General features: G+C 40.2%; 2 protein-coding genes across 3 annotated transcripts in view; one reads left to right on the plus strand and one right to left on the minus strand.

Annotated features, from left to right (window-relative positions):
- LOC141793011 (uncharacterized) overlaps window positions 1-23476 on the plus strand; it is a 224007-nt gene that overhangs the window by 32105 nt on the left and 168426 nt on the right. The window contains exons 5-6 of the mRNA XM_074673297.1: window positions 584-670; window positions 929-972. The gene's annotated coding sequence lies outside the window, so the exon portion shown is untranslated. The remainder of the gene's footprint in view (window positions 1-583; window positions 671-928; window positions 973-23476) is intronic.
- The window catches only part of frmpd3 (FERM and PDZ domain containing 3), a 116074-nt gene that overhangs the window by 31979 nt on the left and 60619 nt on the right, over window positions 1-23476 (minus strand). The gene's annotated exons all lie outside the window — the stretch shown is intronic.

The raw sequence follows: 23476 nt of genomic DNA on the forward strand, positions 1-23476 counted from the left end.
GTGTAAGCAACTAAAAGCTATTTCTGCTTCATGAAAAGATCCATTTTAACCATAGCCTTGAACATTAAGGACCACAAACACCGAAAAAGATTATACAATGTAGAGGTGGTAGATCTTTTGATTTGAATGACTGCTTTATCTAATTTTACATCCATATTTATGAGGCCATGTTGCATATACATCCTCTTCAATCAGTGAGAAATCCTCCGTCACCCTGGAGCGCTGGCTGCCAGTATTTCCTATCAAATGTTCCAAATCCTTGAATCTGCAAAAATCCTGTTAGGATTATGAAAGAGTCGACACAGTAATCTCCCCGGTGCACTGTGAAATGAGCTGTCCTGGACAAAGAGACTCTGCCTGTCACATGTCTGGCCTCTAGGAAGCAGCACACATTTAAGTGATTTTGGCAGCAGGGTCACTGCTGTATTGTATCTGTTTTCATTCCCTGGAGGTGGTAAAACCTCTGCTAAATATTTATGCTGTTTATTGAAAGGATTTGCTTGGTGATAGACAGGCCTTTGCACTGAGAGAGCCAATCAAATGAAGCCATCGGCATTGGGCCTAATCCTCTCTGTCACTGTAGGCTTCCACCCCGGCCAGACTCACTGAACATCCTGCAGGACGATTCATCCAACTCACTCAGGGGGAGAGAGCAGACTGGTTCATAACAGTGAGTCCTGGACTTTCAAACTTTCAAACTTTTCATTGTGTTTAATCTACAAGATTTACTCTTCAGATTAAAATGGATGTCGCTCACTTTACTTTTATACTCATTTTTCTTCTGAACTTCATCATTATGCAGTTTCCTCTCCCCAGTCTCCACATCACATACATGTTCACTTCACCATGAGATAGGCATGCAAATATATACCTTCTTTTATCCTCTCACTTTACCTCACGTATATTTTCTCTTATTTCACTTTTGCAGCTCTAAAGTTCTACAAGACAACCAATATTCACCCCAGCTGCAAGGTAAAACCTCAATCTCTGTAAACCTTACTTGACATGCTGGCTGCCTGCCTGCCTGCAACTGCCATTCTTGACAAATGAAATTAAGTCAGAGACAGAAGGGTTTGAGCAGCTTCAGGACCCATCCTTCAGTCTGTCTCTGGCTGTGGTCACCTGCTGGCTGCATCCTGCCTCGTCTTTACATAAATGACCTCCTCAGTCGGGCCAGATGGTATCCATTTAGCAAGCGCTACCAACTACTGTCTCACTGTCACTTCCTGAACTGGTTGCCCTTCTGTATAGTTTCATTGTTTCTTTAATCTCTCCTCTTTATGTGTCTGCTTGTTGCCACTTCTCCCTCTGAAATCCTCTGGCTTGAAAGCAACAGCATGTGAGGTGATTGATGCAGGAAGAAAGGGGAGCGTTAGCTCTTTGGGCAGGGCTTCGAGTTGGAAATGTTCTCTGAATGTTCTAACAGACAGTTGAGCTCTTTAGTTTGACTTTTACCTCTCCTGTATTGTCAATAAGCTTCTTTTTTATGTGCTGTGTCCAATGTTTGGCCTGCAGGCTGTTAATTAAGTCACGACTCAGTGGAGGGAGGTTGTTATGTCAGATGTGCACCTGTTGTGGTTTAGTCATTCAACTATGCGCCTTTTTCAGCCTGGTGTGTGTGATTTCACCACTATGCCTGCTTATGTTGTGTGTTTAAGTGCGTGAAATTACACAGCTGTGAAAATTTCATCATCTCTACCTAGATAAATGAGAGTTGTTTCATAAAATACTAGGTACCTCTGCGCCGTGTGTAGAGATAACACAAACAACCAAGAATTTCCCAGCTTCACACTCACTGACCATTACTCCCAATAAACACCTAATATAAGGGTTTCCAGAGGGGTGGCAAGGGATGGTATGACCCATTTGAATTTCAGCTGTCTGTCCTAGGAAGCACTCCCAAAATCTATAACTCTGACTATCTGCTTGGCCAGAGTGTAAAAAAAATGCATTGCATCTTCCCCGGCTCAAAGTAGGTTGCCACGAAAAGGGCTCCCCCTGGTGTCTGGCTGCAGTACAGTACAGTAAAAAAAAATCCATCTCCCCAGCCATTCTGGATAGGCTGGGGTCAAGCTTTGAAAAAATAAATACACCTCATAAAATGTTTCTCACATCCATATGCTGTGGTGATGTGAAGATATTATTGGGCTGACTTGTGTTCAAGTCCTCTGTTTTTCTGAACAGTTTTGTTTGCATTTGTTATTAGACATTAAAAATGGGGCTTTGTGCCATGTCTTACAATGATTGACAGCTGCTGTTCTTGTGTAGTTTTGTAAAACTATTAGTAAAATATGTTGAAGAGGGAAAGGTCGTTAACACATTAGACTCTCAAAAGAAAAATAAATTGTCACCCAGCTCCACTTAGATTCTCTCAGAGTCCCTTATAGCCTCTACTGCACAGACTCTGGCTACACAAAGGCAGCACCTGTGATGGGGTCATTTTGACCTCAAAACCATACAACTGTAAATGGTGGAGCTGTCCACTCTGTATACAATCTATGGTCAGGACTCATGCCAAAGTGAACTTTAGGAAATGTGTCAAAACACACTGCTTTTTCAGTGTTTTGTTCGTTTCAGTGTAACACATTTCTACTTCTTAGTTTGACCGGTTAAAAGTACTTTGCACAAGTATTTCACATCACAGGTTTGTTGGTCCAATATTGTCTTGCCAAAAAAAAGCACTATCCAAGTAACAATAATCGGAGATGAATCAGTATTTTGAGATCTCTAAAACCATGTTCAACAGCCTGTGTCAACAATACAACATTATTTAGGGCCTATGTACACTGACAGCTCTCCTTACCTTCTAACCGGTCACACTTCTGCTTGATCACAAGTTGTCTCATGGCACTTCTGAATCCCGCTGTGTTGACCATTCAGTGTGTTTTCAATTGTTCTGAATGCTTAACACTTGCTTTTGTCAAAGAACACTTTGCACAAAAAATAGATGATTAATTAACATTTTAGAAAAGGGGCTGTTTCCTAGAAGTGGCAGCAGCTCAAGACTTTGAAACTTATTCCCTCCTAAAAAAAAAAAGAAAAAAAAAAAAAAGAAGAAGAAAAACAAAAGCACAAAATTTGGTTAATCAGGTTTCACCTTTGCCATTGTTGTGGAGAGAGATAATATCAGACTCCTCTTGATTTCTATTGGTTGGTAAAGAGAATGAGATTGCAAGTGCAGTTGTGTATAATTTAAAGTTTAATTTAATTCAACTGAGAAGGCTACCAGCTAATGCTCTTCAGGGCCAAGGAACATGGGCTGAAAGTGATGATTACATTACTTTTGTGATAATGCTGCTTTTGTAGATGATGCTGTTAGTGGAAACAGGCCTTAAGATTTTACATAAGATGCATGTGGAATAACATTGTAATCTGATTTGATCTGAAAATTAACAGTTATGGTTAAAAACATGGTTGCATGGTTGACTTGGCTCCTCAAGACCCATAACAAACCTCTAAATACCTAGTTAACTTTGATATGACAATAGCTGCAAACTCTCCACACTGTCTGGCCCTGAACCAAGTCAGTGTGAATCAAAACCCTTCAGGAACAAGAAAGCCAAACTCACAAGAAGAACACAGTATATCTAAAGAAGAAATATTTGTTTCCCTCCATGTTTGTTTGTTGTGTGTCTTGAAGAGGTTTTATTGTCCCGGAGATGGGGATGAAATAGGATCTGAAAATGAATGAATGGGCTTTGGAGTGGATTTAACTTCTTCACAACAGAGTTCACAACCCTGAGGAGAACCATACGGCATGCAATGTCTCAGCCCTCTCTAAAGTATTACGGCGAATGCAAACGTGGAAAATAAAATCTCCTACGGAATTGGATTTCAGTCAAGGATGTCACCTTATAAAAAGACCAATGTGAAGAATCCAGATATAAATTTGCAGCCAGCTTTTCTTCCAAGCATGAAGGAAAACCAATGACTGCCACACAAAAAAGTACAAAGAAAACAAAAGAATTTGGTCTTCCCTTCTAGGTCTCTGTAGAAATATGGCTGTACTAAAGACCAAACTAATAGGAAGATAATGAATTTCATCTATGGGCTCTTCAAGTGTACATTTTATTATTATCAGATGACTAAACACAAACAGAAACTAAGTCATAAATAGTATATCCAATTTTTGCCAAGAGGTCCCCTGAAATGCTGCACACAGGCCTCTAAACAGACGGACATCATGTCATTCCTACAGGAAATCAACTCTCCCTACATCTCTCTCTCCTCGCTGAGTCACTCTGTTTTCGTTAGCACCTCAACCAAGACAAATGAAGATGAATGGTAGTGGACAGGCTTTATCATGCTATGTCCTTCAGTGTTATCTGAACAGAATAAACAGATTTATCTAAGATTGTAACACATTAGAGCTTAATTTTCCTTGTACATTTACATCATCTTTATTTCTTTCTTGTGCCAAAGGTCAGAAATCTTTCCTATTTTCTTTACACTCATAATTCGTCTTTGCTTTTAGGATACATGTTTATATACAATCTAAGCATCCAGGCATCATATTAAACCTCGAAAAACACCCATTTTATCTCAGGAAATTTGGGCGTCAGGCACATTCTGATGTGGAAATAGGATGATAAAGTAACATCTGCCCGTCCACATGTTTGAATTCCTCCTTCATTCCAGTCAAGCAGACTTGGCTGACCTCTGGGTCTGCAGCTTAGCTGCTTCTCTGACACACTGCTACAATATTAATGCGACCATTGCACCACATGACCTTCACCCCAACATGAAAATCAGCACCCCACCTTGCAATATGTTCTGTCTGCCGACTAGCGTGACCCCATGACCTCTGTGCTTAGGAGGAGCCATTGGGCTTGCCAAGGGTTTCACTTTATTTGAACCAAACAGTGGTCTCAGATTATACAAGTACATTTATCATACTATTGTTCCTTTGCAATTTGAAGCTGAAGTGATCACGTCATTCTTTTCTTCAAGTTAATTGGAGCTTTAATAGTTTCGGTGCTTTTTGGGCAAACCGTTCAATTTTCTGTAATGGGTGTTTTATGTTCCACCACACCTGCTGAGAAAGTGGAGTGAAATTTCTGTGTAAGTTTCAGAGGAAAATAATCAACAGTTTATTTATCAGCCAAAACAGTGGTTGATAACTGCCTCCTTTTATTTTACAACTTTATTTTATTCTGACTGTTAAGTTGTCTACACACATTCATCTTAGGGTGCATGCCCAGATGTCCACCAGATGCATGTCCAGTCCGTCTCTGCTCCATCACAGCACAGGCAGTCAATGTGTTAGCTTCTACTGGCTCCACTCCAGACTGGACTTCTTGAGAGTAAGTAAGCAAAACTTATTATGTTACCTGGTGCTGGAGCACATGAATTTGCTCAAACAAGCGAGCGATACAAGTGAGGTCAGGTAAACATCAGTTGATTTTCAGATTACAACACTTAGTATTAGTGCAAGATTGTATTTCACTGAACTACCAAAAAAAAAAAAAAAAAATCTCAACAAGCGTGGTCAGGCCTTGAGTCAGCAGGTTAGGAGGTTTTCAGAATCCAGTTAAGACAACATGAAAGAGGAAAGGCTTATCGTTGTGGTGTGCTGTGCTGGAAATCATTGGTCACATGACTCTAGCTGTCCTGCTGCATGGATCCCTGATGCATGCTGACAAAACAGCCAGTTAGTATTGATGGATGAGGGAGGATGGAGCCAAATTGCAATGGAGCAGGGATGGATTGTGCATTAGTCTGGTGGAAGTCCTGAAAACTTTACAACATTATGTTGATTTCAAGTTTTTCCAGCCAGCACCCAACTAAAACTTCCTCAACTACCATTTTTTCCCAATGTGAGAATATAGCAGGAAGTATTCAGAGATATTCACAGCCAGTGGGTGGGGTTGATGCGATTAATTGATGCATGAAAATCGGTTGATGTTGCAAGTTTCTTATGCCGTATCAGCTTGCTTCATTTCTCTACAGGGTATCTTTGGTGCAATGAAGCTGAATGTAATAGAGCGTAACTAGTAGCTTAGCTCACTACATTTGAAAAGTAGCCTACCAGTTACTGATAATTAGCAGATTCATCTAAAATGAAATTGTGAGCTGCAGCCCTGTAAACAATCACACACTCAACAAACTGTTGAGTCCCAAAAGCACACAGCGACTCTGTAATAAAACACCTTCTGCCTAATTTGGTCACCACAGGCCACCGTTAGCCAGCTGTTGTTGATAATTGGCACAGTCCCTGAGTTATTGGGAGTGTTTTTGAGTGTGTGTGACTTTGCTGTAACACCAAACATCAAGCCCAGTGAGATGCTTTTTTTTTTAGGGATTTCTTTTAACATTCACATAATAATTCACTTATACATAGCTCCACTGTTAACATTGACCCTCAGGCCACCACAGCTCTGCACAGAGCTTGTCCCACTGTGACGAACTTTGTCTAACAGCAGGCTCCTCGTTCAGCCAGAGTCGGTTAAACATAGATTTGCTGTAAAGACCTTGAGTCTGCTTCATTTAGTTAAGATCAATAACCTGGCCTTCTCTCTGGCACTCAGACAGACAGACATATAGAGGGGAGTGATGGCGAGCAGTAATGGATGAGCAGAGGAGGGATGGGTGGAGGAGGATGGGCAAACAGATGTTCAGCTCCAACGCTCTCTGCGGGTCACTGAGCAGGATTCTAGTTGATAAAAAGAGGGGATGAGGTTAAGAAATGCAGCTCATCCATGTAATAGCTTGTTACGAGTTTCCCTCACTCCAATGTAATAAAGAACATTTTTATAGAGGGCAGGGGGCACAGTTTAATGCTGTGCAGAGATTGCAGCACCCCAGTAGAGGTCATAAATAGTGAGGCAAACATGACGATGCTGTCTTATAAAAGCCAAAGCAGTTTCCTCTTGATGCTCTTTTTCTGCATTGCATCCATATGAGAGTCATCTTCCCAGCAACCAACACTCAACTTCTGGGTGTCAAAGGTTAGAAACGCTGATCAATTTTACATAAAAATCAGTTTTTCATACGTGTGATACGCCAAAAATCCTTGTTTACTTAAATGCATCTAAACTCTTTCATCAAAAGAAAAACTTGATAGCTAAGGGAGCTAGAGGCAGCTTAGTGTAGATCTGCACCTTAACAGCTCTTTGGTGAGGTGAATACCACAAAAGCAATCTTCTCAACCTTTCATGTGGGTCCACTTAAACCCATCTATGGTAAAGCCCACTTGTTGGTCTGCTGATGACAAAATACATTCAGTATAAATGGATGTTTGCTTGTTAGCTCCATGAACAAGAGTTAAAAAGATACAAAAGAGATAGAAATCTCAAACAATAGTGCATGATTGAAAAAAAAAACCTTTAACGATGTGCTTGCATGTGTTAACTCCCAATTTACTTTATTATCTGCCTCTGTCTGTGCCTGTGACCTTCTTCTATCCTTCTAACATTAAGAACACAGTTTGGTGTTGCTGAAAAGGAAGCAGCGATCAAAACTGGGCTTGCAAATTAAATAGAGCCAAGCATAAACAGTAAAATGAAATATGAAGCAGGGAAACAAGAAATGAGGAATATTTCCTCTGTGAAATGGCAGTGCCTGGAGAAAAAAAGTCAGCCATCATGGTTGAGTAAGCATCTTCAGATAGGAAAAGAAGCAGTTTCTTGGGCTGGTTATTCTGAATCTATGTTCACGGGCTGTGGAGGTTACACTTGACTACGCTTGATTCATCAGTCCGGAGCTGAAAGTCGGGCCTATGAGCATATTCTCTCCCCTAAGCCTTCCAACCAATCATAACACCATGAACCTGCTCTTAAAGGATTGTGTGTCTTTCCTCCCTGATTGATTTCTTGTTATTCACAGGAGCTAACCTTTTAGGTTACACAAATACTGTAAATAAAACTGAAAGGTAAGTACAGGAAGCATTGCCAAGGTATCACCAGAGGCTACTCTGATACACCTGACCTTTTTGGTATTAATACCAGCCTTCTCGATGCATTGTTCTTTCAAAGAGACCATAAGCTTTAAGTTTCAGCTCCCACGTACAAAGTGAAAATGGCATGTTTAGCCGCCTGGGTCCACCAGGCAGCTCAGCCAGCAAGCAGCCGGTTACGCACCAGGCGGCTGCCCACAGCTGAAAACAGGGAGGCAGAGTGGCCGTGACAGCCAGCAGCGCGGCTCTGTCTCTGCTGTCACCCTTCAGTGGAGCACGCAGCTCTCAGCAGCTCGCCTGACAGCCGAGCAGCACAGAGTGGCACTCATTCTCTACCAAATACAGCACAGCTGCCCTCCCTTCCTCCTCCTCCCTCTCCTTATATCACTGCCACCCCTGAGATATCAACCCCCTGCTCTCCCCTCCCAACTCCGCCCTTTTGTGTGTACCAATAGAAGTGGTCTTGTCCTGCAGTGTGCAGCATGCAGCTCTTTTCCCGCACAGTCTTCATTTTCCTTGCTCCTCTCCAGACTAATATTCAGTTATGCGTGTAAACAAATTTTCTGACTCAGACACATTTCCACAAACTCTGTCTTTGTAATATTAATTTATGCATTGAAGTGACAAACACAACTCTGTTCTGCTGCATGAGAATCTGAAGAGGAATATTAAAGCTGTCTGCCCTGACATTATTTGATACAACTGTTCTGCACAGATCTTTCCTGAACGCTCAGTGCCCACAAGGTTAGCACACACTAATCTTATCAGTTCACAAGTTTGACCTCTGAGATTATAGACACGTTAAGGCAATCCCACTCATTCTGAACTTTATACATCTGGATCTATGATCTAAGATCTGACTCAGTGTTAGGTTAGCCTGTCTGCAGGTTCACAGACCACAGCGAGGGGTTCATTTGTAACCCAGCCACTCTGTGGTCTCATCCTTGTATGCTTCAGTGCTTCAGTCCCTTCTTTTCTTTCCCCTTCCATCTTTCTTTCCATCCACAGATGTATCTAGTGCTGGTATGTTTTAGTGGCTGTGCACAGAATACCAAGTGGCTGTGTAATTATCTAGCCTGCTGGGCTGCTGTGCCTCTACTGGCTGCTTGCTCGGGTTCAGCCAAGACCCACTCATCCCCTGTCACAGATTGGACCCAAAGTTCACCACTGTACACCAATTGTGCAACTCTTTTTTTCTTTGATGTACTCTAATATGTTGTCATAGTTCGTTTATCTGTCTATCTTACAACTGATTTCCATCTTTAGTGTATCATTAATCATCTACTGTGTGCAGGGCTTTTCTTTCTTAAGGCCCACCACACACTAAACCACTTTCAGGTCTTATCTAATCTCAAAATCATTGAAGACCACATACATAAGGAAATTTCAGATTGATTTTCAACTAAACAAAACTTGGACCACACACATCACAGAATTCTACAAGGCCGCGACACCACATAATCAACGTTTAGGGGTAAATGTTCCCATAGACATGAGATCTCAGAACAGCTTGTGTGACATCTCAAGATAAACAAATAAGGATCACAATCAGTGTCATCAGCTGGCAATTCTGGTGTTTACTGGTGTCATGCAGCAAAAAAACAAACAAACAAACAAACAAAGACACAGAGTAAAGAATATGGCACAAGCTGGTCTTCTTTTTCAGTTTTCAGTTTTCTACTTGGTTCTGGGTTAAGTTTTGTTTACGTTGTTGAGACTCCCCAGTCTGCTCCTCTTATTGGTTATTACGGTATTTTGACAGAGGCAGTCCAACCAAGAATCCTAAATATTTAACATGTTTAATATTTATGATTTCAGACTGGGGGGCTGGTCAGAGCAGTAAAATAACCATAGTGACACCAAATACTTGAGGATTATTTTGAAAAAATACTTGGTCCCTAATCACAGAGAGAGGCAAATCTGGCTTAAAATAATCTAATTTGTTACCAACATTAATCTGAAACAACCTGAACACTAACTGAGCATATGACATGAGATACTGACCAAACCCTCACTTATCATTTTTATGAATCCGCAAACATTTCCAAAGCAATAAGATTTACCCCACTAGCATCTCTTTATTATGCCCATGCTACCACTCGTCTCTCAGGTTTATGAATGGATTGAAAAAAAGAGGAAAAGACCTCTTAAGTATTTTAACTTTTTTTGCCTGATGCAACTGTAGATTTTTCTTCCATCTCCAGCTCCTCTTCTCTCTCTCTTCTTCTCTCTGAAGAACAAGTCCGTTCTTTTTGGTAAATTTCCTCCGCCTCTTTTATTGCCTTGTGGTCAGGATTATGCATCTCAGTATTGACTTTTAAACTATTGGCTGCAGCTCAGTCCAAAGGGACTTGGTCTAACGATCTGAGGGTCGCTGGTTCAAGCCCGAGTGTTGGCCAAGATTGGGAATTAGGCTGATAGCTGGGGAGATGTTGGAATAAATTCTAGAGGACTGTCAGGGTGCCCTTGAGCAAGGCACCAAACCCCAAACTGCTCAAGTGCCTACTGAGAGTACCACCATTACTCTGTCCTCTCTAAACGGTGCATATTTCTGTGCTAAGTGCTGGTTGCGCATGTGTGTATATATAGCATGATTCAGAGTGTAAAAAACAGAAATTTCCCCTAGCGTATTGATAAAGTATATCTTAATCTTTCTTCAGCAGGAATGGTTCTTTAATTGGTTAAAAGTTGTAGAGATCTCATATAGGATTGGGCAGTATACCGGTTTCATCACTGTCACTGGTATCATATGTTGCCACGAAATGAATTTTGCTATACCGTCATTACCGCAGTAAAGCACTGTTACACATAATTTAGTCCAAGTAGTGGTTAATCTATGAGGGAGGTTTATTTCTCCCAACGTGAGGAGACACTTTTCTGCCACAACCATTCTAAAAATACACCTTTAAGGCCAGTAACATCGAGTCAGTAACGTGACGAAATAAACATTTACGGCATGCAGAAAGCGAAACAGCTCATGCACACAGGCCGAACATCGCTACAGGTAAGTATCTATAGTCAAACCTCAAAACCTCAAATGTTTTTACTCCTTGTGAGTGATGATGATAAATATCTTAAAACAGCATTAAATAATGTAGGAATCCTACCTTGGATCGATAAAGCTGTAGACTGAGGTCTGCCTCAAAAGTTTTTGTTTTTTTGGTCATGGTTAGGGTTGGGTCAGTCAAAATCACTGCCACTGATCTGTCAGTATCTCTGTGTCTGTCTGTTTGTTGTCCGAAAAACAACAAACAGACAGACACAGTAAATTGTTTTTGTAAAATGTTATGTTTCATGCCACAGCCGTCTGTACTACAGCAGCAGTGTTTACAGAAATAAAAGATCAGAAACCTTTATTGCTTCATTCGACAACCTTACAGGCTTCAGAAAACTTACAGAACATACATGTAGGAAAACTCATGGAACAAAAAACTAGTAATGTTAATTCTAATAAATTTATTGGCATCCAAAATGTTATTAGTTAATTGCTCACCTTTTTTAAATAAAATGCAAAAAGTCATTTTTTCTGTAAGTATTCTTCATTCCTCAGACCCAGTTTGCTCACCAGCACACTGCACTTCAAGCTTGAAATGGGAAAAGCTTCTCTTCCAAAAGCACATTGCAGGCAAAAGTCTTTTTCTATTACAGTATTAGACATGTGTGAAAAATAGCATTTCATACACATTTTAGGCCTGTTTTTACTTTATTGTTTCTTAAATTCATTGCAAAAGCTGTCAAGAGAATCATCCCTTTTTGCTTTTACTTGACCATCGTACTTGAATCTTCTATTACTCATATCCTGTCTCCTGTGTGATCCTGAAACAAACAAAGCTGCATCGTAGCCACTTAATGAAGAAGATTGTATCTGCTCTAAAGATTTTAATCTCCCATCTTTGATTTGGTGAGATGGTCCAGGGACTTTGTGACACTCTATAATATGCTGTGTGCAGCTCAGACCCTCAGTGTGCAGGAAATTAATATATGCTTGGCTGCTCTTGGTGCCTTAATCCATTCAATGCACCCTGGGCAAAGGAGAGGAGAGAGGAGTATGTGCACATATCTAAAAAGGCTTGAGTATTGCTTTGAAGCTGAACCGCTGACTGCACACAATTCTTGTTGCGGTTGTCATTGTCATTGTAATTTTCTTGGGAGCATTAGTGTGGGGGTTCAATATTTGGAAAAGTGGTTCTTTGATACCTGAGACGAGTAAATAAGTACACTCAATAAATTTCTCTTAGCCCTAAAAACTGCTTTAATCAATCTTCCGACGGGATCTGTTGACCACTTTACCAAGATGTGTTCGATTGTTGTGGCAGTGGGGAAACAAAATGGCACAGTGCCATGCACTTTAAAATTTTATTAAAGTGTTTGAGTGGTGTTGCGATTTTATTGAGAAAAGGTAAAATGACCCCTAAAGTGGGGAAAGCATCACAAGTTATCAGCTAATTGTGGGCCTAATTCAGTTTGCCAGCGAACGTCAGCAAAGTCTGGATTTTATTTATGGTTTTAGAGATTATCAGGCCAGATCTTTCTTCTGGGTGAGATGTCTTACAATTTATTTCACATTCCTCAATTTTGTACCTATCTGTTTTGATTAAATTAAGGTTTGAAGTTATGCTTAATTACTTGTGATTAGGAGTGAGACTGATTCGACTGACAGGTGGGATCATAGCGGTTGCAGTTAGGCCATGGCCTCATCTTTGCATTTTTACTTTATATTAGCTAAACATTAGCTGGGCCTATTACTTCCAATATGGTGAACACCATCTGTAGGCTTCTTAAAGCCTCCTATGAGATCACTAAAACAAAATTAAAGAGGCGATATCTTCTTGGCTTTTTACCATGGCTTTATGTGGTGTACAGCTCAAAAAAGATCCCTGTTTTTCTCAAAAAGATTTTTTCTCACACTTCATTTTAGCTGCTGTCTCTTTAAGGCTCCCTGCTTCACGAACTCCCTTCCTTCTGATTGGTCAGCACCCTGGAGGCCTGTCGGGAGGCAGAGCAATGAGCAGACCTAGTGTTTGAGGCTCACCCTTCCAACGTGTTATGAACAACTTGGGAGGTTCTTTTATCTATCTATCTATCTATCTATCTATCTATCTATCTATCTATCTATCTATCTATCTATCTATCTATCTATCTATCTATCTATCTATCTATCTATCTATCTATCTATCTATCTATCTATCTATCTATCTATCCACCTAAATATAAATCCCCTAGCTTTGTTACTTTATATTCAGTTTTGAAACGCGGAAAAGGATAGTACCCCTTCTTAAATAATAGAATAATGTCACATAATCGGTTATTATTTCTACCAAAATAGTCTAGCTACAAACAAATGTTTATGTCAGTTTTTGTGTCACTGCAGCCCCTCTCTGTCCTGCCCTTGCATGTCTACATGACAGTGTTCTGCAGGGACGCTTCGACACACAGTGCATACAAATGCACTCACAGCAACGCCACACTCTACTGTTTATGACACAATGCCTGAGCTGCTTTGCTGAAACCGAGGATCAAGATCTCATAACAGGGACTCTCACCAAAGGATCTTTTTAAGCTTTTTTTTCCTCAAAAATATACATGCACCTGTAAGTGGCTTTGTATGCATTTTTTTCTAGAGATATGGTGTGCTGTACTATCAACCAATAAGTGTTCCACTTGTTCAGCCCCCCTGCTCCCCACTGTAACAGACTAGAGCCCGACTGATATGGGATTTTTGGGGCCGATGCCGATGCCGGTACTGAGGGCAAAAAAAAGCTGATGTCCAATATATTGGCCGATATCCGATAAATAGACTGATATCCAATCGGCTGATATCTATAATAAATTCATTGATATACACTGGATATATACTGTATATGAACACAAATTATTATAATACCCATATGATTCAAGACAGAGACAGAACACTAATAAATCAAAACAAGGAACTTTAATTATAAAACTGTTAACATAAGAACTGTAGAAAAAACGTAAAAACGTCTTTCTATAGTCTTAAATTACATAATGGTGGACAGAGGGGGCGGGCACTCGGGCACTCGGGCAGTGTGCAGCCCAACACACAGACACACAGGAGCAGAAGTGACAGAATCTCCGCGGAGCAAAATTTTTTTTATAATCGGCTACATTTTGGCCGATGTTGATTAATCGGTGACAGGCATAATCGGGCCGATTAATCGGTCGGGCTCTATAACAGAAACGCACACTGATGATGGCAGGTTAAAAAAAAGAGCAAAACTCTGTATGTTTTGAGATGGTTTGTTTGTGGAACACTGGTTTCAGTAGAAGTAACTTTCAATAGCCTACAATATGGGCAGTGCAGGCTGTGAAAATGTTTGATGCATATGCCTGGGCCTTGAAACTCTTTGTAGCTAAGAGACGCTATTTGTCCATGAGAAGATAGTTAGTGAGGATGATGATTTACAAGTTGTGAAGTTTTTGTTTTGGTCAGTGTAGCATGGCTTCAGAGCTGATTTTCACCAATGGCAGCTACAACTGGTGATACATTTATTCCTTGTTTCATTTTCTATCTCTGCTTGAAGCAATAGAGCTAGCTTGTGCCCCCTGCAGGCCTAGAGCACATTTGTTTGGTGTTTGTGTATACAACATGTACTTTTGTACTTGTTTATTAGATTTGTGCATTATTACTTTGCATCTTTTATGACATTTGCTGCACTTTTTTATTCATTTCCAAGGTCTTTCATTTGTTGCTTTTGTGTTTGACTTTTGGACGTTTGTTTTTTAGAGCATTTTCTGAGTCTCCTGGCTCAATAAGGGTTTATGTTTTTGCAGCTTATTTGCACTGTCCACCAAAGGCCACAGATATGACCTGGTGTGTAGTGTGCCTGTGGATCGTTGTTTATTCCAGTTGTGAGTAAAGGGACCCTCTGAGAAATAGCCCTTAGATGAGTTGTGTTGAGTCAGGCAGCAAGTGTGCACTATCGTCCCTGTTAATGGGCTAAAATCAATAATGCAGCCCTGTATCAGCAACCACAGACAGATAACTGGGAATGAGGGGGAGGAAACCTGATGATAATCGATGCGAATGTGGAGATAATCAACAAGATTGTAGGTAATGTTCAGGATGGTGCGTCATATTGGACTTTCTGCAGCACCATTTGAAGGGATCGATCAGTAAAATCTCTCATGTCGTGTAGAGACTGTTGAGCTGTTGAACATCTGTGTCATGATGGTAAAGGTAAGAAAAAAAAGAAATATAAGTCTATTTGAGTCAGAAGCACCATACCCTTTGCCAATTTGAAGTAATCTCAGCAGATCTCTGAGAACGCCTCATTTTTTCCTTTTCTCTTACTTCGACGACAGACACTAAAACGTATCTCTCTTTAATAATAAGGTGCGAAAGCCGGCATAAAATGGAGTGGCTAATGACTCATCTAACATTTAATGTGATTTTTCACATCTCCGTTGTAGTGAAGGACGTACAGAGGAGTTTTAAAGGTATCTAAGGTGTACATCTACTGCTCGCTGCCTCTCTCCTTGGAGCCCCCCTTCCTGGCTTCATCTCAACTAATCGCCACAGCTCGCCTCTTCTCCTCCTCGGCATCATGGGATAGTGTGTGCTCAGCCATGTGTGCGAAGTCTGAGTAAGTGCCGCTGATTGCAAAGTGGTGGTGTTGTGACAGGGGCACTGAAAGGTTAGCGCAATCCAGCATCTGTTTACGTGTATTTGGATGCGGGGGAGAAGACAGAAAGGAACAGCGGGGAAGCAGAGATTGGGCAGATGAATGAGACGACCTTGGTTTGTGCAGGAGAAACATAAGAAACTGTGCTGGAAATGCTGTCTAAAGTGAATAAAATTAGACACTGCTGGAGCAAAGCGTGCAGCCAGAGTTTGTTTGCAGGCATGTGAGTGCAAGCTGAAGCTTTTTACTCTGAACACAGAACAAAGAAAGATCTGATTGCGTTTAGATAATTAACAGCTGTGAGTTGTGATACTGGATGCTGAATACATTTGTAGCCTTTATTAAGCTGCTTCTTTGGGCCAAACCAAACAGAGCACAAACAGTGGCCTATCGGATTACATACTTATATGAAGGCTTTGAGGTAACAAGGTCGGGTACAACAGAGGAAACATGAGGAATTTGGAGTAAGCCAATAAAAGAAGGCGTGTGTGTCGGGAACATGGGTCTTTGAAGCAAACAAGCTCAAGCATAAAAATGTGCTGACAGAAGTGAGCCTGTCAGCAGAGTTACTGCACTTTCTCTGTTACACACAGGAATGTACTAAAGCTTGTAGGATTCAGACCAAACTGTTTGTTTTTGCAGCTTTTTCATCTTCAAAGCCACAACTTTATACCTCTCATATTTCCACAGGGGGGTATCACACATTGAAGTCACAACACCAGAGAAAAATCGAAATTCTATTTCAGCTGGAATTTGTTTGATGTGGTTAATTCTCTCTGCACAGGGGATGAAAACTCGTTCTTTGGCAAAGCTCAAAAGTGTGCACACTTCTCCTTATTTCCTCATCATAGTTTTAGGATCAGTGCTGCGACAATGAGAGGGACTCTTCATGCGATCAACTTGTGTAGTCAGACAGTGAGGAGGCAGGCGGGCAGGTGCTGAGCGCTGATATGTTTCTTATCGTGAAGCTGCCTCCTCTGCTCATCACAGTCTGGGGCACGTCATGCACACACAAACACAAACACACACACACGCAGCGTCGGCTGTGATTTAGAGGCAGATCAGGTAGAGGGAAGTGAGGAGGGGGAGACTAAAGATTCAGTTTACCTGTACGGGAAATAAACTCCTGGGACAACTGTCTCTGTCTTGACAGCTGATTCACCACAGGAGTGTTTTGATTTCCTTGTGACACAAACAAAATTTGATTCTGGAGTTCATATTTGGGATAACAAAGTAATAAATGACCCGCTGCTGTAGCTACAGAGCCCTCCTCTCACACTATCTTATTAAGAATATGGCCAAGTGCTGCATCACTCAGACAGCATTTAACTTAAGAGCCATAACAAGAGAAGGGACTGGAAGAGGAGCCAGAAGCTCTGAGGTGACATTTAGGATTTTTAAGATGAGCGTGCATGCACTTAATTAAGAAGTATCTGGGGACATCAGCCTCTCTCTTCCTCATAGTTCCCAAGGAAAGCTTATTTCATGCTCCAGAAAGCCTTTACATCGTACACAAATACACAGGCATGTGTGGGTGTGTGTCTTTGTGTCTGTGTGTGAGACGTGTACAAACAATGAACCCCAGACTGAAAGTCGTCAAGCATGTAGGAAACTCGACTAAATTACAAATGACTTCATTACTTTTAAGCACATTGTCATAACCAGAGACACTGTAATTGTTACCTACAGTAATCTAAATGAAAACCAGTCACTTTCTTACAATGTATAAATTAACACATTATATACTCCTCAACACACGTTAAAATCTACAAAAGGTGGATCCTCGACCCTGTCACATGGCAATCTGATGTATAAAACTTGTGTCGATGACACTAAGTTAGGAACTAGCCATGCAGTGATGTTTTGTTAAAAGATGGGGGTGAGAAGTAGCCCGACATTCTTAAAGAGACACACACCAAAAAACAGCTGCTTAGAGAAGTCTGTTCAGAACTGATGAAAAATAATTTATCTTTTGAACAAAATTCAGTAAGGAAAAATGTATTCAGACAACAGGATTGTGCGTTAAGTGGTCTTTACTGAAGAACTGAACACAAAATGGAATGTACATTACTCTCTCATGCAGATTCCTATTCATTACATTCAACATGGTTTACATCTCCTTATTTATCTGAAACGATAAAAACAGAAAAGCACGAGCTTGATGATGACGTATGGGAAATTGCACTGATATGCTAGAGGTTAGCATGCATTGGTCTGATTTTGGTTTTACAACAGAATTTTAACTTTCTTCACAGAAACATATCAATTATTACTCTTTGTAAACTATACTGAGCACTCCAAATGCCAAAATACTCGCAGGTAAATGAAAGAAAAGTTACATGTGGGCTCATGGCTGACTTCATAACTTCATAACTACAACAAGGTTCCAAACAACTCAAACAAATGTGATAACTTCTTTGATTCACTAGATGGCCTACTTCAGTCAATAACATATAACCAAACATTGACATCTCTTGACATGCGTTTTTTTTACTGTATTTATGAAAGTCCAGAGATATCCAAATCCAGTGACCAATTTCTTACCTATCTACTTATAAACTCAATAAAATGTTGTATGCACAGAAAATCTGTAAAGCCTACTTTTTGTACAGAAAAAATTCACAGGAGGAATTGATAAACAATCTGATCGATAAGCAGAATTGTTAAGGGTGTTATCAATAAAATCTTATCAATACCCATCACTACTGAAAAAACATGCCTTTACAGAGGCTAAGAACAGGTTTTTGTATTTATTCAATGCATTTTGATGTTTGCTTTTGTTTGTGCATATTTTTTAAGTCTCACAGTGAAATTTGTGGAGCTATGAAACTGCCAAAATACATTTTAAAGGCACATTTTAAAACTTGTTCATGTTATTGGTTGATGGACATAACAAACATCTCTGTCATGAGCACAGGTGTAGCATGATGTTAGTTTGTAGCCTGTAGGAATGCATTAACTTAATCCGTTGTTCTCTTGTGTGACCTTGTCAACCCATGGCAGATGAGTCCTCTTTCTGTTTCTCTCTGTCACACACACCGCAGACTTCAGGGCATCCTTCTCCTCTCTTCTCATGTCAGCACAAAGAGCTGAACTTTTTCCCTCTCTTTCTTTTTGGTTTTGAAGGGGGCAAGCCTTTATCTACACTTCCTTTTACTGCTATTCGACTCTACCTCACTGTCTTCGTCTTCTGACCTGCTGTGAACTCCTTCTTCAGGGTGAGGGTTCCACTTCCACCAATGTTTCCCCTTCCTTTTCTTGTCACCACAAGGAGTCATAAATTAGTGACACGGTGAGTCGAACTGGACCGCATCACATTTTTCCATTGAAATAACAATATTGATGGCGTATCGATGACATGTAAGTCATACATTACAGGCTTGGTATTTCTCCCATCTCTATATCTGAGCTTGTCCAGATGTGGACAAGAAATCAAACATCTCAAAAAGAAAAGTCTGAATTGATTGAGCTACAAATTAACAGGCTCCGTCCTGCCAGACCCAGGATATGAAATCTGTGAGCTGATTGATTGAGCCAGTGTGTGAACAGAGCAGGTCATCGTCTGGACAGGGAACAGTTGACGACTCAGCTCAGACTTTTGTCAGTCTTTGTCTGCTTGTCTGTGAGTGCTTTTCTTTCTTTCTCGAAAATTTCTAGCTTGTGCATCAAAACTTGTGTCAAAAGGACTTCAAATGAAAGTACACAAGTACACCACTTTATCTGACAGGCTTTACCAAGGATGTAACACATAGATTATTTCTGCCTGTCAATAAATTAATTACTTGACTGATCATTTGAACTCTACAAATCAGATAAAATCTGTTTACTTTTCATAGCAGAGGTCAGCAGACACACAGGGGCTGCACAGTCATGTTTGTAAGACAGGAATTAAACTAATCCTTTCCGTCGTAGTTTAAGAAAAAAAAATCTCTTTCACTTTTATTAAAATACCTGTGGACTTGGTAAACTGTAATCTTTATACTCCTCAGCCTGTGATCACCATAGCAACTTGTGGAGCAAGGAACAAAGTCTCTGTAACAGGGCAGCTCTCAGCCTGAGGGTTGAGGAACGAGGAGAGGTTGTGAGTAAGATGGTGCATGGTGGGAACCCCTGAGACCACAGCTACTGTACATGTAGGTCTGATTCCACATCCTCTGTCTCCCTCCTCCTCTCTCTGCTCACACCCTGAGGCTTACATCACTCACTTCAGTGTAAGCCATTAAATTCACTGTTGGATATTGAAAATCTATCACAGTCCCTTGCACTGATCATGTGCAAAGCTTGTTAATGTGCTTTGTTTTTCTCCTCACACATATAGATACAATACTCACTTAAGAATGTGCTGCTAGGTTATATAAAAAGCGTCGTATAACGGTTGATTCAGCAGCAGGGATGAATTGAGTTTGTGTGTAAACCAGAATTTGAGCATGTTTGCTGCTTCTTCCTTCAATCAACAGCTGTTTGCTTTCTCTTATCAATGCTTCCTCTCTCTTTCTTTTTCTTTCTCCTCCTGCTCCCTCACTTTGCCTCACTCTGGCTTTCTCAATTCAATTCAAATCAGTTCAATTCAATTAAAAAAAACTTTATTGGCATGACAAACATTCATTTACAATGCCAAAGCAAGCAAGCAAGCCCATTACCTCTTTCTCCATTCCTCTCTTGTCTTCCTTTCTCTCCTTCATGATCAGTCAATCGATGAATGAATGAATGAATGAATGAATGAATCAATTTTGATTAAAATATAGCGCCAAATAGAGGTGTACCGTACCATACCATCTATGATTCGCTATATTTACAGCAGACGCAATGACGTATGACGCTCCCTGTTGTGTATAAAACCATAATGGCAGAGAGTGCAAGTAGTACGGCCGCATCAACTTCGTCTTCACATGAGTTATTTAGTGCCTGAAAGAGGAGCTACCTCAGTCATATGGAGGTGGTTTGGCTGGCCAAAGATCAGCCATGCAGCTAAACATGTTAAATGAAAAATGTGCAGGAGAACTATTACCGCAAAGGGTGGCAACACCACAAACATGTTCCAGCACCTAAAGCTGTAACAACGGGCCAAATACAACCAGACTATGACAACACGTGAAGAGGACGTGAAAGCTATGTTATTATTGGTGGATTTTTTGCCTCTACGACAGATGTGTGGTTGAGCAGAACGTCCGAACCTAACAACAGCATTACCCCAAATTCACACATACAGTGTGAGCGCAGTTCGTGGATTTTGGGCGTTTGCCAATTCATACTGGATTCGTCTCTGGAGCGCTGAGCAGCACAGTGCAGGGCAGCGCCCATAGCAGCTGGATACCTTAGATCACAAGATCACAGGAGAACCACATGTTCCTGAAGGAATCTAACCCATGACAACAAACTTTCATGGTAATCAAGTACTATGCCAAGCCCATCTGGCCTTACTTAAACTTCAGCAGCTTCAGTCTATGCCTTCTCCTTTCTGTTGGTGTCGTTATAGAAAAAATGTGTTGTGTCGTCATTTTTCACCTGCAAGATTCACTTTTCTTCCTCCATAATGTCAGATTTCCTCTGGATCTCACCGATTTACTATGTTTACATTTCAAGCTTGTGTAGTAGTAGTAAATGATTGGAAAAGTGGCTTCCATGATGTTTGGGCAATAAAAATGCTGTTATTCAGAAGCAGCAACCACTAATAATAATTTGCCCCCCCCCTATATTGTCATAAATATTGTTATCCCAAATTTCCTTAAAATTCATGATATAATTTTGAAGCTGTATCACCCATCCCTAGCACCAAAAACCTCCATAAACATCATCTCAAGGCTCTCTTTCCTGCCTGCCACCTCTCTTTCTCCCTACATTTTAATCACTCCTTACCCCTTCCCCTTTTTTATTTCTGTCTTTCTCCCCCTCTGTCAATCCTCTTTGCAAAAATGTGAATGTGCAGAAATCTGTCTGTTAGTGTGTACAGGTCTGTGTGACCACAAATATTTGCTGCATGTGTTCAGCAGTGTTGTGCCCTCCCTGATATTTGCATATCTTTCTAAATTACTAAGTTACCAAAAGACTTTTGAGACATATGGTCTTGAATGGATGAGGCTCATTTACATTAAAAGTTGTGCACATAAGGTGTTGAAATAGGATCACTAAATGACTTCTTGTTTCTGTTTTTGAGAGTGAACTTTTTTCTCACAAGTTCAGACTGTTTTTGTTGGCCTGAGGCAGCTGAACATTTTCTAGCGCCAACAGATTTTTAATAACTTAAGGTCTCCAGTTTCCAAAGATACTGTGTGCCAAATTTAGAGCTCATTGGATCAACAGTCTTTGTTAAAAATAAAACAAAACTGCATTTTATTCTTTAGAGTTTGTGCGTTCAGCCAGCACTCTGTCAGAGCCACTTTTACTCATTAAAGTTTTTGCAAAGAAGATCTAATTGGCCCAAATTGAGAACTGCCGGCACTGTGAATACTGTATGTTTTTCTTTATTACAGATATCCCAGACAAACAAAAACAATAAACCAAAGAGACCATTGAAAGAGATTGAACATATCTGTATGTCGTCACTTGTTTTCATTTGGAAAAACGGCATATTTTTCTCGTTTGTTTCAACAGTTATCATATTTTTAACAGAACTGAGTAAATCACAAAGCAAAATACATTCTGTATGTGCTAGAGATTTTTCTGAGTGTCCTTGAATCTCCTTTCAGTTTCAGTTTGGTTTTATTTAAATGTAATTCTATTCTGTACTACCTTTGAAAAACCCTGATGCAATCCAATCAGTGATCAGGGTGAACTTCAATCAGCACAAAGGAGCATTCACACACGCGAGGATAAATGCTGCACAATCCTTTATGACTCTAGATGGATCTCAGCAAAGTTTGATGAACTTCCTTAAGAGATAACTCATTTTATGGTGTCATTTGAGAAAGAAAACCACAAATATAACACTGAACAACACTGAAAATGATATGGTGGCTAGATCTGGGGTTAAAAACGAGCGACAACCTGCAGTGCTAAAAGATGAGACCTGTGCAGAAGAGCAAAAAACAGGCAAAAACTGACATCACTGCTGACAGGAGCTCTCCATCTCCAGCTTGGACAGCGTGAAAGCTCCTGGTGTTTAGCGCCTGATAACGTGCAGAGAGAGTTAACATGAAGCAACTGAAAGTCCAATAAACACAGTACTTGATTTATTATGGAAAAATTACTGTTTTAAATAAATGTTTAAGCATACAGTGTCTCTTACTAGATTTTTTTTAGTTTAGTTTTTGTCTTTTCAATTAATCTTCTGTACCCCCTTAACCACTCTTATTATATGCAATTATTAACGACTTCTTTAATGACTTTGTCTTGATAGTCTGCATGTTTTCATATAAAAGGAGCACAACCTTACACACAACCTTTTCAGAGCTAATACCTCATAATGACTTGAAGCGCTGAACATTTATGTAGTCTTGATTTGAGTGTGAACAGGGGTCATTTGTAATTTAAAATGTTTTAAATGTAGTTCAAAAAAGTTTAATATGTCATAGTCACCTTTAATCATATTAAATATAATTATTTAACATCAAAATTATGGCTAGCGAAAATGCTGAGTAACTAGTGACTCTGGGAAACCACTAGTTACAGGGGCTGGTGAACAAAAAAGTTCATGTCAAGCGCTACATATGGGGCATTGTTTTATGAGCCACTACAAAGATAAAACATCCAAATCTCCAACTTATGTTGCACAATGTGTATGTGTCAAGTTTTGACAAGAAACAAATGTGTAGAACCAAAAATGTGCTGCCTCTGTTTTTCGCTTTGATTGAGTACACTATTAAACCAAACAAGCATTTCTTTGAACTTCTTGGTAAGGATAGGTCAGCATACTAAAGAAAAAAAGGCCCTTTTATCTCCTCCACAGTAACCCTTGTACAAAAACTTCAGAAAAGCCCACACAAGGGATCGTGACCTG

This window comes from Halichoeres trimaculatus, unplaced genomic scaffold (genome assembly GCF_033239565.1).
Source record: "Halichoeres trimaculatus isolate MK-OKI-2021-1 unplaced genomic scaffold, fHalTri1.1 fHalTri1_scaffold_7, whole genome shotgun sequence".
NCBI classification, from domain to species: Eukaryota; Metazoa; Chordata; class Actinopteri; order Labriformes; family Labridae; genus Halichoeres; species Halichoeres trimaculatus.